The following is a 15035-nucleotide window of genomic DNA, read 5'->3' as shown; positions in this document are numbered from 1 at the left end:
TTCTTCGACATACATATGCATTTTAATTTTTATTTTATTTTTATTATCTTATTATTATCTATTATTGTTTTTATTAACTTTGTGTAAATGCCAAAGAAAACGAGAAAAAGTTCACAAAAACTAAGCGGGGCATATGCATCCCCACATCATGCAAAAAAAAAAAAATACTATCGAAACACATACATATGCCCCATAGAAAAGTAGTGTCATTTTCAGAAGAGAATTCTCTTGGCTTGAGTGTGAGCTTTCTGCACAAAAACCATTTCGAACCATTATCAAAACGTCGAAATACCATAGCTTTGATGTTTTTTCTCATTTATAAGTAAATAAGGAAAACATGAAATGGGTGATATTTAACCCAACTCCAATACGTAGATTCTATTTTAGTTATGAGCAAACTTCTGCCGGGACGTATGTGTCCCGTTCGGATGGAAAGGGTTAAAGCCTATTAAATTTCATTTTCTGTGTTCATCTGGTCACACTGGGTGTTAGTATGGGGGTGTGAGTGTTTTTGTGTGTGTGTGTGTGTGTGCACATACACACACCCACACACACACTTTTCAAGTTTTCCAATTGTATTTGTGCCTTTTGCCGCTCAGACTCGCTGGCTGGCTGGGTGCAACCTCTTGCCACTGGTGGTGGTGCTGCTAATACTTCTACCGCTGCTGCTACTGCTGTGCTGCTGCTGCTGCTGCTGCTCACCGCCACCTTCGTTTGATCGACGCTTCTTGACTGTTTCACCGCTGCTTGGCAGCTAGCTTNCATTTTAATTTTTATTTTATTTTTATTATCTTATTATTATCTATTATTGTTTTTATTAACTTTGTGTAAATGCCAAAGAAAACGAGAAAAAGTTCACAAACACTAAGCGGGGCATATTCATCCCCACATCATGCCGAAAAAAAAAAATATTATCGAAACACATACATATGCCCCATAGAAAAGTAGTGTCATTTTCAGAAGAGAATTCTCTTGGCTTGAGTGTGAGCTTTCTGCACAAAAACCATTTCGAACCATTATCAAAACGTCGAAATACCATAGCTTTGATGTTTTTTCTCATTTATAAGTAAATAAGGAAAACATGAAATGGGTGATATTTAACCCAACTCCAATACGTAGATTCTATTTTAGTTATGAGCAAACTTCTGCCGGGACGTATGTGTCCCGTTCGGATGGAAAGGGTTAAAGCCTATTAAATTTCATTTTCTGTGTTCATCTGGTCACACTGGGTGTTAGTATGGGGGTGTGAGTGTTTTTGTGTGTGTGTGTGTGCACATACACACACACACACACACACTTTTCAAATTTTCCAATTGTGTTTGTGCCTTTTGCCGCTCAGACTCGCTGGCTGGCTGGGTGCAACCTCTTGCCACTGGTGGTGGTGCTGCTAATACTTCTACCGCTGCTGCTACTGCTGTGCTGCTGCTGCTGCTGCTGCTCACCGCCACCTTCGTTTGATCGACGCTTCTTGACTGTTTCACCGCTGCTTGGCAGCTAGCTTGCTTGGTAGCGGTTTGGTGGCGGCAGTCACTTAAAATACAATGTCTGACGTCGCATTTGCTTTAGTCCTTAAATAAGAAGCAACAAGTTAACATCAGCTCCAATTCATTTGACTTGCGAGAGATACAAACTACAATACAGCAACAAGTTTCTTGTTTCTTGTTTCTTAGATAACCAAACGCAGTTAAAAAGTATTGAAAAAATAAATAAATTAAATAAAGACAAAGCAAAGCAAAACGAAAAGTGTCGGTGTGCAATACAGGAAAGAAAAATAAATAAATCAATGAATGAATGAATGCATGGAAAAAAAGAAATAAGTAAATAAATGAAAGATGTAAGCAAGAGCAACAAAAAAAAACAAACAAAAAATATTGCAAGCGATCGCAATTTTACGACGTAACAAAAATTTTTTATTTTGGACAGCAGAAATTTAACAAAAAAAAAACTAATATTAACAATCCAAAATTTATTGAAAAAAGTATGAAAAATATTTTTTGTAATTCAGCTTTTTACAGAGATTTGTGCGCGTTTAAGCGGCAAAACAAGTCTGAAAATTTATTTTTGTTTTTGGCTCTAAAAACATTTTTTAACGAGCAACGATCGTCGATCTGCCTGTGCAACGTTGGCACATGTTACGGCGACGGCGTTTTGCGATTTTGAGGTGGCCAAAAGCGGGAAGGCATTTAACCAGATAATATAGCAGCTACAAATCTGGCAAAATTACAGAAAAGAACGCAAAAAAAATTTAAAAAGTGTTTGTGCACTACATATGTATGTACATAGATTTCTATCGAAAAAATAATACTAAAATTTCAGAACAAACGCCATTAACTACTAAAACTAAAAAAACAAGTTTTCGAAAAAATATGTATGAAGGTTGAGCTTTTGAAATTTGTATGATGTGTAAATGTGTGTGTGTGCGGGCGCGCGCTTATCTGCACAAAAGAAGTTAAAAAGTGTAAAAAAATAAATAAAAAAATAAAATAACTAAAAGTGGTCAAGAATATGTTTGTAATGTAAAGTAAAATATTATTTAGCCTTAAGGATTTATTAAAATTAAAAACAAATTTTAATTTAAAAAAAAAGTTCTCTGAAAAATTGCAAGCGCCAGCTTGTAANATTAAAAAGTGTTTGTGCACTACATATGTATGTACATAGATTTCTATCGAAAAAATAATACTAAAATTTCAGACCAAACGCCATTAACTACTAAAACTAAAAAAACAAGTTTTCGAAAAAATATGTATGAAGGTTGAGCTTTTGAAATTTGTATGATGTGTAAATGTGTGTGTGTGCGGGCGCGCGCTTATCTGCACAAAAGAAGTTAAAAAGTGTAAAAAAATAAATAAAAAAATAAAATAACTAAAAGTGGTCAAGAATATGTTTGTAATGTAAAGTAAAATATTATTTAGCCTTAAGGATTTATTAAAATTAAAAACAAATTTNGTGTAAAAAAATAAAATAACTAAAAGTGGTCAAGAATATTTTTGTAATGTAAAGCAAAATATTATTTAGCCTTAAGAATTTATTAAAATTAAAAACAACAAAATTTAATTTAAAAAAAAAGTTCTCTGAAAAATTGCAAGCGCCAGCTTGTAACCAATCTTTTGAGCAATGCAACTGTTGCAGATGTGTCTATCTTACTATTTCCGCTGTCAACGAATCGCTATCATCGCCAACAGCACCTCCATCATCCAAATCCGACAGTACTACCTACGTATGTAGATAGATACTTGTCAACGGAGGCAGCTATTTTTCCGCCAAAGGTATAAATTTCAAGTGTTAATTACGCACGTGCAACACACAACAACTTGTATCGCTGTCAGCCAGCCAGCCAGCGGACAAGCGACCAACTGAATGCTGCCGCTGCGGTTGTCTTATTTTGTTTTTGGTTGTTGTTCCTTTTGTTGTCTTATTCTTTGACAAAAACCAGACGGCTGCGAAAACAACATACGGCAANTTTAAAAAGTGTTTGTGCACTACATATGTATGTACATAGATTTCTATCGAAAAAATAATACTAAAATTTCAGAACAAACGCCATTAACTACTAAAACTAAAAAAACAAGTTTTCGAAAAAATATGTATGAAGGTTGAGCTTTTGAAATTTGTATGATGTGTAAATGTGTGTGTGTGCGGGCGCGCGCTTATCTGCACAAAAGAAGTTAAAAAGTGTAAAAAAATAAATAAAAAAATAAAATAACTAAAAGTGGTCAAGAATATGTTTGTAATGTAAAGTAAAATATTATTTAGCCTTAAGGATTTATTAAAATTAAAAACAAATTTTAATTTAAAAAAAAAGTTCTCTGAAAAATTGCAAGCGCCAGCTTGTAACCAATCTTTTGAGCAATGCAACTGTTGCAGATGTGTCTATCTTACTATTTCCGCTGTCAACGAATCGCTATCATCGCCAACAGCACCTCCATCATCCAAATCCGACAGTACTACCTACGTAGATAGATACTTGTCAACGGAGGCAGCTATTTTTCCGCCAAAGGTATAAATTTCAAGTGTTAATTACGCACGTGCAACACACAACAACTTGTATCGCTGTCAGCCAGCCAGCCAGCGGACAAGCGACCAACTGAATGCTGCCGCTGCGGTTGTCTTATTTTGTTTTTGGTTGTTGTTCCTTTTGTTGTCTTATTCTTTGACAAAAACCAGACGGCTGCGAAAACAACATACGGCAAGCCTCATAAAGAAATGTATTTTATTTTATTAAAAATATTTTCATTTTCATTGCAATTAGGCGAGTTTGTGCAGGCAAACACAAACGGCACAGTTGGTTGAGAATACTCGTACAGATATACATATATACATATGTATGTATGTACATTCAAAAAAAAAGTTGTATGAATACAATACATAAATATTACAAAGTAAAAAAAAAAATGTGTGAGANCATACAAAAAAAAAGTTGTATGAATACAATACATAAATATTACAAAGTAAAAAAAAAATGTGTGAGAAATTATTATTTTCGAATCAGCATCTGTTCAAACTGAGTATGCAATGGAAAAATACCTAAACTGGCAATGACTGTCCAATTTTTAAAGCTTACGCTTTTGGCTTGAAATCTTGCCATCTCGGTTGTTGTTTGCCGTGTTGGAATGAGCTGCTACATTTCAATCGTTTTTCCATAAATTTTTTAAATAAAATCGAAATGTCTTACTTGAGCTTTACTCAGCTTAAGACTAATTTTTTTCTGCAACAAGCGGGCTTACAGATTTAGCTTCAGTTTTAAGCCTTGAAGTAGTCCAGAAAATGTGTATGTAGGTGGACGACCTACAATTTTACGTCGCCTCCGAACGGCAGATGGGTTTATACAGCTGTTAGAAAAGACTGTGATTATAATTCTTAGATGTTGTTCCGACTAGAGCACGCAACTGAGTCCTACCGAGCGCTAGGTCGGATCTCTCGACACGTACACTTTACCGTAAAATTGTTTTGCCTTGGGTTACGATGGTTGAGCTCGGTACACTGTGATGCCACTTCCGAAAGCTCTTGTTCCTTTAACAGATTTTCCCGTGTGATAGAACCACCGTGTTGCCTTACCGTAGCGTTGAAGGTCGCAAGATGTCCACAGAGTTGAGATCACCTAAACAATGAAACAGATAGCTATTTCCTCCTCCTGGGAGGTATTCCATTCGCTTACCATAAGCTGCTTTTTAGCAGTGTCCTGTAATGATACCGACCATTGCGTTCATACGGATTACGGACGCCTGCATCATGCGCAGAGTTATCTGAGCGTAGTCGCTTCTGTCTGAGAGGCTGATGCAAAACCTGTGTGCTGGTGTAATCGAGCTTATGTTGGGGGGCCTGGAATGGTGGTGGTGGGAAAGTTCGGTAGGAAAAAGATTTAGTATAGTTTCTTGGTCCTTACTGCAGGAGAGGGCAAGGCTACTATGATTAACATTGCCACAGGCCTTTGTATGAATTTACCTTCTTAAAATCAAATATTTAAGTCACCAGGGAAGAAATATGTAGACTTTTTCAAAAGTATCTATGCATTTATTTAATCGAACGACTCAAAAGATATAAAAAAATTATTGCCGCCCAAACAAAATCTACCATAATTTAAATTTAGTAACTTTTAGCTTAAATTTACTTATTGAACTTACTTTCCCGGCCGGAAGTGTGATTAAAATCACGGCTAGAGCTGGAACATGCACTAGACAGTTAGCGCTTGATATGTCCGGCTACCATAGAGGTAACAGAAGCCGCTCCTGTTCATTAAACCTAGCCTAAATTTTCGGCGTAATATTTTAGGTCGCTCCCCTTTGTGTGAGAAGCTCGACCGAACACTAAAACATGTGTAAGCGCCAATCTATTAAGTATTATTATCCGAATTGTGCTTAGTACAGGTAAAATGATTTGAAGAAAAATAAACATTTTACAAAATAAACAACTGGTTTTCTATAGCAAACTATTTGTAACCGACTTCAAAAAAAGGAAGAGGTTGTCAATTCGTCGGAATATTTTTTATGGATGTTACCGCATAACTTTGGACCACGTTAACCTATAATTCTTTTTTTTTAAGGAAATATGGTGCCTCAGAGCTGGTCCCATTCCAATTTGGTTTAGATCCAATCATTGGATCATGAAGAAATTATCGGTACTATTAAATTTTTATGAGAATTGAAGTCGATTTTGTTTTTGGCTTAAAAATTACTTGTTATATAGTTTACCGTTTAAGTTAATTTTCATCCTGCGCTGGGACGTAAAATGGAAGCATGTAAGCTATTGAATGCTAAAAATGTTCGCAAATAACAGCAAATTCAAAGATACGAACGGGTATATATAGATTCAGCGACCCATGAATAGGTACTTTTAATGCGTTTTCCGACACAGTTTTTTTTTTTAGCGAAACAGATCAGTTACGATCAGTCTGATGCATACAGATTATTGCGCTGTGGATCAGGGCTGGGAACATTTTTGGCACAAAGCAGTCAAAGAGCCAGCGAGTGAAAGTGACCCTTCATCTGGTTCTTAATGGTAAATAAAGGTCATATTTTAACTTTTTTCTTTGATTAAAAAAAGTAAGATTAAAAAAAATAAAAGTAAAATTTTGTGTTATTTTTTACCAAAAAAATAACAGTAAATTTTGAACAGTTTTTTTTTGCCGAAAAAATTAAAGTAAAATTTTAACTTTTATTTTTAAATGAAAAAATTAACGGTTAATTGCTTTCTTTTTTAAAAAGGGCAAACAAATTTACATCGTATATACAAATGTTAAAAATAGAAATTCCTTCCCACTGACTATTTGAAATAAAATTTTGAAAATAAACTACTATTTTCGATCCCTGGATTTAACTGCTACCTCCCTACATCTACCCTTTGATAACTAAATTTTTGCAATTCTTTTCTTTTATGCTACAAACGCACTTTCAAATTAACAGCGGACCAAACGTTACACCCACTCGAGGTATAGCAGCGCAACGTGTACTCTTTGGTTTGTGACGTGTGTTTTCATCTCTAAAGTCAATGAGTCACACTTCTTAGGTTATGCCCACTGTTTACTTTAACCATTTATTTAATGATCTTATCTCAATAATCTCTTGAATAGAATCCCTTTTTACGAGCAAGTATTTAACTTATTTGTTTGCTCGTTAGTTTATCTATATATTTGTTTTCTCTTTTTTTGTTTCGTTTGTGCCATTTACTAATGGAGTATTATATCCGATTTCTTGCTCTCTGCTGTATTTTATTTGTAAAATTGTTAGTTATACTCAATTATTGTTGATATGTAGTGGCAACGTTTTACCTGCCACTTGCTCTTGTGCGCACCTGAGACATCAGGCACATACTTCCATACAAACATATATATGTGTCAGCTGACAAATGCGGTTGCAATCACAGATGTAGAAATGGTAAAAATAGTACCTGTTACATACTTGGTACCGCCTGCATCATTAACGCTGGCGGCAACGGCGATGAAGGCAATGATAACGTAACTACATTATGTACATATGTACACTTGTGGTCAGCTGATTAAGTTAGGTGACATTTTGACCAGTTTTGGTTATTTTTCTTTTGTTTATTTAATGTTTATAGTTTTTTTTATAAAATTCTGGCGCATTGCATAACCAGCACCACATAGATCCACACTTCAAACTTCGTACAAAATTTATTAAAATGAAAGAAATTTCAACAACTACACACAAAAATTTTTAAAATTTTATTAAAAATTAGAAATTAAGGTATGCAGTTTTAATGTCCATTAAATTTTACTAGGTTAAAGCGCAAATTTTAGAACGCAAGAGAATCGCTTTGATTTTTAATCATGGTCTCGTAATTTTCCTCCAAATAAAAGTGATTCTCGAGCATATTTTATAAGGCCCAAAAAAACTAACACCGTCGCCAAAAAAAATATTCTAAACTACTAAAATTTAATGGACTGTAAAACTGCATACATAAAATTTTTCTACAAAATTCTAATAAATGTTTAAAATATTTGAGTATGATTGTTAAAGTTTGCTTAATTTTTATAAAATGTGTACAAAGTTGGGAATGTGAATTTATGTGGTGCTGGTTAGTTAATGTGCTAGACTTTTATAAAAAAAATTAAAAACGTTTAACAGACAAAAGGAAAATAGCCAAAACTGGTCAAACTGTCACTTAACTTAATCAGCTGACCACAAGGGTATGTATCTACTAACATTAGATAGGGATGTATGTATTAGTCCTCACCCTGCTTTACGGCTGACGCGTCCTATTTGTTCAATAAATGGCCAAACATGTTGCATTACATATCGCACACCGTCTTCAAAAGAGTCACAACACAAACTTTGGCATTTTTGAGATTTGGCGCTACAAATATACACAAAGCTTTTATTTACCTTTCAGCAAAAGCTGGAGAAATTTTTGTTATAATTTGTTAAAAAAAAAACCTTAGGTAAAGTCGCCCTTGCCCATATGATTGTCAGTGCTAAGAAATAGCTTTTTGCATCTTCTGACAAACGTATTATTTTGAGACGGTATGCGATATGTACGTTAATAAGATGTGTTCATAAATAAAATACTCCAGTCCTTAGTAAATTAAAGATCTTAGAATTGTTCAAAACAATTCGTTCTACTAGAAATTTCTATGCAAGAGCCACATGGATCCAAAAACCCCTACTCTTAAACCAGCTCGTGGAGGAAAGTTCGTAACTTTAATAATTTGCCGTATTTTAAACTTCAACATCTAAAATCCTATACACAAAATTTGTTCTCTATTCCCGCACAGTGCAGGGTAATCATAAAGTAAGTGCTTAATAGATTCAGACTTATCTTCGTCGTTGTAGCTCCTGCAGTGGTCATTTTGGCTCACCCCGAGGCGTCCCACATGTCTCTCAATCAAAGTGCATATGTCCGTGAGCAACCAATGGCCAATGACATATTGCCGCTATTAAGAGAAGGAATTTCTCTGGATCTTCTTATGCTCCATTATGGCAGGTGTCAGTGCGTTCCCATCTGATACACACTTCTTTAAAGAACTGTTCCCTTAGTATAAGCTTGCAGGAAGCGAGCGGCATACCTATCCGCTTCCAGGCTGGAGAAAGTGGAATGGTACCCTCCTTGTAAGCTCGTCTCATTTCCTGATATGTCACTGTGCCGCGGTACCCATATCTGTTGCAAAGCGAACTGCTGTCTTTAGTATACAGTAATTTAATTTTGCTCCTTGTGCCATTCAAAAAAAAAACATTTTTAAAGAAAGTTTGGGTTGCAAAAGTTGGGTTAAGGATTGCACAGTGGTACCCTGGAGAGAAACTGACTAAGCATATCATATAGCGACTGGACGAAGCAGGCTGTAGTTAACAATATATAAATTTATTTAAAAAAAGGTTTAATCTAAAAATCCAAATGAAATTATGTTGTTTACAGCTGAAGAAAAATATTTGAAGTAATCTAATTTTCTCTTTGATGTTTGAACTACAAAATCACTTAAATATAAAATTTCTAAAATTACAAAGTTGAAATTAACACAGTACAATAAAAGACAGTAACACAATTACAAACCCTACACAGGCCCTTCATTTAAGTCTAATGTATGTATCACTAGATTCCTTTTTAAATGTTAGACATTAACCTAAAAACCATTTCATTTGCGACGGCGACGAATGAACAGAATAGGCTCCATGTGGCCAGAGAGAGAACACGTATACCCCTTACTTCCCCTCCAAAAGCACGGCTGGTTTTCCTGGGGTGTGTACCCAGCAAAAAACACGATTACCACAGAAACGAAAGTGGAAACGAGCTAGGCGATGGGAATCGCTTACCCTTTCGCTTCAAGAAGGCCTTATTTTAACATGGGCATGTCATTGGAGGTAAGCCCTTACCCGCAGCATTACCTTCAAACGAAGGGAGAACGCATGGATAAACAGAATCCAGAGAAGCGAACAAAGAAAAGAATGCCTTACAGAGAAACTAATGTAGAATGCCTATATAAGTACATACTTATTTATATTAAATTGAAATCAGAGAATGTCTTAAACGATTAAAATTAATTAAAATTTTTATAAATCAGCTTTTATACATACATATGTATTTATTTAGGTATTTAGATTTTCTTAAAAATCGGTATGTACATACATGCATATTTAATTAAGCTTAAAATTCTACTTCCTCTCTCTTGTACTTCACTTCATTGACTGACTTCAACTTCGCTGCAAATTGAACAAAGCAAAACCTGATTTTTATGCGAGACAAATTTCCACATAAAGTAACGGTAGAAAAAGAATTTTTGGATATTCATTCTATTTTTCAGCTGACTACGATGCAGCATTCTACTTTGCATTCCCCAAAATGAAGCAAAGAAGCGAAATAAAAAAAAAATATTGTAGGACATTCTACTTTGCATTCCCTGAAATGAAGCAAAGAAGCGAAACAAATAAAATATTGGAGGACATTCTACTTTGCATTTCCGGAAATGAAGCAAAGAAACGAATTAAAAAAGAAATATTATAGGACATTCTGCTTTGCATTCCCCGAAATCAAACAAAGAAGCAAAATAAATAAAATATTGTTGGACATTCTACTTTGCATTACCGGCAATGCCTAAAAGAAGCGAAAAAATTCGAAGGCATTATAACGCTATGCCTTCTAGAACACGTTACCACTAAAAGCGATTACCGATTTTTTGCTGGGTAGCCATCAAATATGTTGTGATGAGTGGAGGGCGCAATGTACCTACTAGGTCGCGTTGTATACCTCTTAATTTTATCCATCCATTAAGCGGACTTGAGTTACAGTCGTCACCGACTACGATTAGTTAATATTCGAAATTCTCAATTATCGATAATCATACTTACATATATGCTTAGATGGAAGAAAATGGAATCGTGCTAAGATTTTCGCAATTCAGGTCAATTGCATTGAAAATTTCGACAACACTTGAATGTGCATGAGCTAACAACAACTTTTGCTGCAAGCGATCAGCAAACGATTGAAATTTCTTCGGCTAATGAATTACAATTACAAAATCTGTGCCATTATAGTCTACACTTTACATTACTTGAATTATTGGAAATTTAATTCTAGTGAGATTCATAAATTAAATGCGAAAAGGAAATGCATTTAGAAATTCTTGTGCGCTTTCAGCTTTTCTAACATTTTTTTGAGGTCAACGACGTTTGACCATTCATAAAATAAAATTTGCATTTACATTACCCCAAAAATAATCGGATATAGAAAATTAAGCACGAAAAAATTAACACGAATTGTAAAACAAATGAGTGGTCTTATGCACATGAATACTATATACACTTAGGCATCTTTATATGAATGTATGTTCTTTCATTTAAATACAAGCAGAAATACATACATACATACGTATGATTTCACACACTTTTTCTCACTGCTCTTTCAATGCCCTACCCGTCTTTCACACTTTCGAATTATACGAGCAGCTACTTACTTACATACATATGTATTTGTTTGTTCAGATACAACAGGAAATATTACTGTACGCCAAGCAAACACTTCCGACAGTTTAAATGTTCGCGAAATTGTTTTCGTTGAAAAATTAACTATGACGATGGGAATGTGTGTGTGTGTGTGTGTGTGTGTGTGAAAAGCGCGAAAAATGCGACAAACAGCGCCAAGAGACCGGCTAAGATAAGAAGAGCCAATTGTACATAGAAAGTAAAAATCAAAACAAAATTTGAAAACACAGCTGATAGAAGTGTCTACAAGTCTACATGAAATTTCAGTGAGCTTTTCAGTCAACATATAAAATACATTTCATATACATACATATGTATGTAGATTCATAAAAAAGACCTCTCAAAAAACAGGCAATTGGAATTTTAAAGCTATCGCTCTATATATACCGATGGATCTAAGATAGACTGCTCTCTAGGAGAGGGACTTTACTTCAAGAGAATCGCGCCTTCATAATTTCTTTCTCATAACTATTTCCATATCAGATGTCATTACATTTACCATAACAAGTATCTATCATTGCCATTAACATTAAATTTCATTTCATTTATTTGTTTATTTAAATACATTAGCGCATTAAGAATTAATCTNCCGATGGATCTAAGATAGACTGTTCTCTAGGAGAGGGACTTTACTTCAAGAGAATCGCGCCTTCATAATTTCTTTATCATTACTATTTCCATATCAGATGTCATTACATTTACCATAACAAGTATCTATCATTGCCATTAACATTAAATTTCATTTCATTTATTTCATTTATTTGTTTATTTAAATACATTAGCGCATTAAGAATTAATCTTTTAATTATCATTATCATTACCATTACATTTACAATTACTATACCACTACCATACCATTACAATTACCATTCCCTTCCTCATTCCCATTGGGTTTAAGTGCATATTAGGTCAGGTTAGCTTGGCTGGTCTGGGAGATCTCACATAGACCATTTGTTGGTCCTTAGTGTTGCCCAAAAAAGTGAGGGCCTAGGTTTGACTCATAGTCATAATGCACTTTTTAGCGGCTTTTCTTTCAGCAAAAACAAAAAAAAAAGTTCAAGGAAGCTGAATTGCGGTGTTCCGAAAGCTCCACTGATACAGAAGATGTTCTATTTTAGCTTTAGAGTTATCTACCTTGTGTAAGCCTTAATTTGAACGCACGGAATGGGGTGATATAGTGTTCCGTAAGGGCCCCAACTAGTAACCTGCAATCCAGGGTAGGTAGTGCTGGAATCTAATTAGCGGTTTTGCACTGCAGGTGTAAGTTTGTAAGTTAAATCATAGCTGTCTTGCAATGCCTTGTCAAATTCTGGCCCTAGATAATCAAATAATCCAGTCGTACTTTTAATGGGTATGTTTACTCCAGTTTTTATTAGTATAGCAGCGCGCTCTTTCATTTCAATTCCTTTGTAATCTGTAACAAGTAACTAGCGGGTATGTTGCTAGAGCCATTACTGCNGTCCTGTAATCTGTAACAAGTAACTAGCGGGTATGTTGCTAGAGCCATTACTGCTTTAATGCCGCGAAGAACATATTTAGATAGACGTGACTTTTTGACGAGTTAGAGGCGCTGCCGACTCAACTGCTTTAGTTGGTCTGGAAAATACTGCTGTCGCTTCTTGAGCTTATTTTATTGCAGGGAACAAAAATAACTGTTATCTCAAATTTGCAAATTGAAAACGTTGCCCGAATTCTGAAATTTAACGAAAACTTTATTTTATAACAGTTATTAAACGAGAAATATTTTTTCCGAGAGTTATTTCTCAACGTGTATTCTTTACGTCGCTTGATAACAGTTATTGCCCGCCGTTACTTTTTTATGTTGCTTGTTAACAGATATCGCCCGATGTTTATTTTTACGTTGTCGGATAAGAGTTATTTCTCAACGTGTATTCTTTACGTCGCTTGATAACAGTTATTGCCCGCCGTTACTTTTTTATGTTGCTTGTTAACAGATATCGCCCGATGTTTATTTTTACGTTGTCGGATAAGAGTTATTTCTCAACGTGTATTCTTTACGTCGCTTGATAACAGTTATTGCCCGCCGTTACTTTTTTATGTTGCTTGTTAACAGATATCGCCCGATGTTTATTTTTACGTTGTCGGATAAGAGTTATTTCTCAACGTGTATTCTTTACGTCGCTTGATAACAGTTATTGCCCGCCGTTACTTTTTTATGTTGCTTGTTAACAGATATCGCCCGATGTTTATTTTTACGTTGTCGGATAAGAGTTATTTCTCAACGTGTATTCTTTACGTCGCTTGATAACAGTTATTGCCCGCCGTTACTTTTTTATGTTGCTTGTTAACAGATATCGCCCGATGTTTATTTTTACGTTGTCGGATAAGAGTTATTTCACTCTCTCATTTTTATTTCATCATCTTTATCTGCTTCTCCATCTCCATCTTCATCAATATCCTAATATTACAACGGTTACCAGGCAACCTAAAAAATAAACGCTGTAAAATAACTCTTATCAAGCAACGAAAAAAATAAGCGTTGGGAAATAACTCTTATCGGTAACGGAAAAAATATTTCTCCGGTATAACAGTTATCAGGCAACGTAAAAAAAAAAACGTTGGGTTATAACTCCTATCGACGAAATAAAACACATTTCTCATCTAATAACTGTTATGGAGCAACGTTTTTGCCATAAAACTTATAACAGTTATGTCCATGTTTTATTGTTCAAACTCCGGACAAAGTACAGCAGCTTCCACCCCTATTTTTACTATCTGTGGAGTCTATTGGTTACAGCCTTTGCACATCTCTAACCTTTGTAGATACCACCAGTCATCGTGAAATATTTGTCCCTTAAGGCCTGAACAAGAACCAAGTAAGGTAAAATATTTTCCATAATTTGTGCTTAACTCTTTACTGAATGAATTATGAAGGAGATGAATAAACAAATTTTAACTTAAAAAACACTTTATCAATAAACGTAATTCGAAAGATAAAACGACTCCAAGTTATTTACACTGCCGGCAGAAAGTATTGGCACAGCAAATTTTTCACAGTACACATATGAAAATGCAAGTGTTTCTTGTAAAATAAAATGAAATAATATTTTTTTAATTCACACATCCTCTTCTGTGTCAATCAATAATTAGTTTCACGATAACTAACAATTTTCTATTGTTTTCATACAATTTTCCTTATATTTCTTTGCGAAATAATATTTAAAATACACTGCCGGCAAAAAGTATTGGCACAGCAAATTTTTCACAATATATGCAACAATTTTTTTTTTTCTAATATTTTTCCGCTAATTCTTTATAAAAACATGGTTTATTCTACAATAAAAATATTAAAATAAAATTTCTAAACTTTGTGCTCGTAGTTAACTTATAAATACATTCAATTTGTTTGGAAAAAAATTGCCGAAGTAGTAGCACCATATCTGTGGTGATAAGAAGTTGAAAAACCTGAATTCGAGAAAAAACGTTTTAAATCAAAATATGTTCGTCTATAACTTTTTAAATATGTCGTTCCGCTGGCGAGATGAGGATTTAACATACACATGGATAGTAGTCTTAAGTCGCCTTAGGTGGTTATAGCTTATGACCACAGATATATGGCGTCGTATGCGGTAGAAGGTTAATTTTTTC

General features: G+C 34.6%; 1 long non-coding RNA gene across 1 annotated transcript in view; it reads left to right on the top strand.

Annotated features, from left to right (window-relative positions):
• The first annotated feature begins 1488 nt into the window (after positions 1-1488).
• The window catches only part of LOC108375242 (uncharacterized), a 16227-nt gene continuing 2680 nt past the window's right edge, over positions 1489-15035 (top strand). Inside the window, exon 1 of the long non-coding RNA XR_001849143.1 lies at positions 1489-1817. This is a non-coding gene — a long non-coding RNA (uncharacterized LOC108375242). The remainder of the gene's footprint in view (positions 1818-15035) is intronic.

This window comes from Rhagoletis zephyria, unplaced genomic scaffold (genome assembly GCF_001687245.7).
Source record: "Rhagoletis zephyria isolate East Lansing unplaced genomic scaffold, Rhagoletis_zephyria_1.1 Rzeph_scaffold_08677, whole genome shotgun sequence".
In the NCBI taxonomy this organism is placed as follows: domain Eukaryota; kingdom Metazoa; phylum Arthropoda; class Insecta; order Diptera; family Tephritidae; genus Rhagoletis; species Rhagoletis zephyria.
The sequence above is the reverse complement of the archived record's forward strand: the minus strand, read 5'-3'. Positions and strand labels throughout refer to the sequence as shown.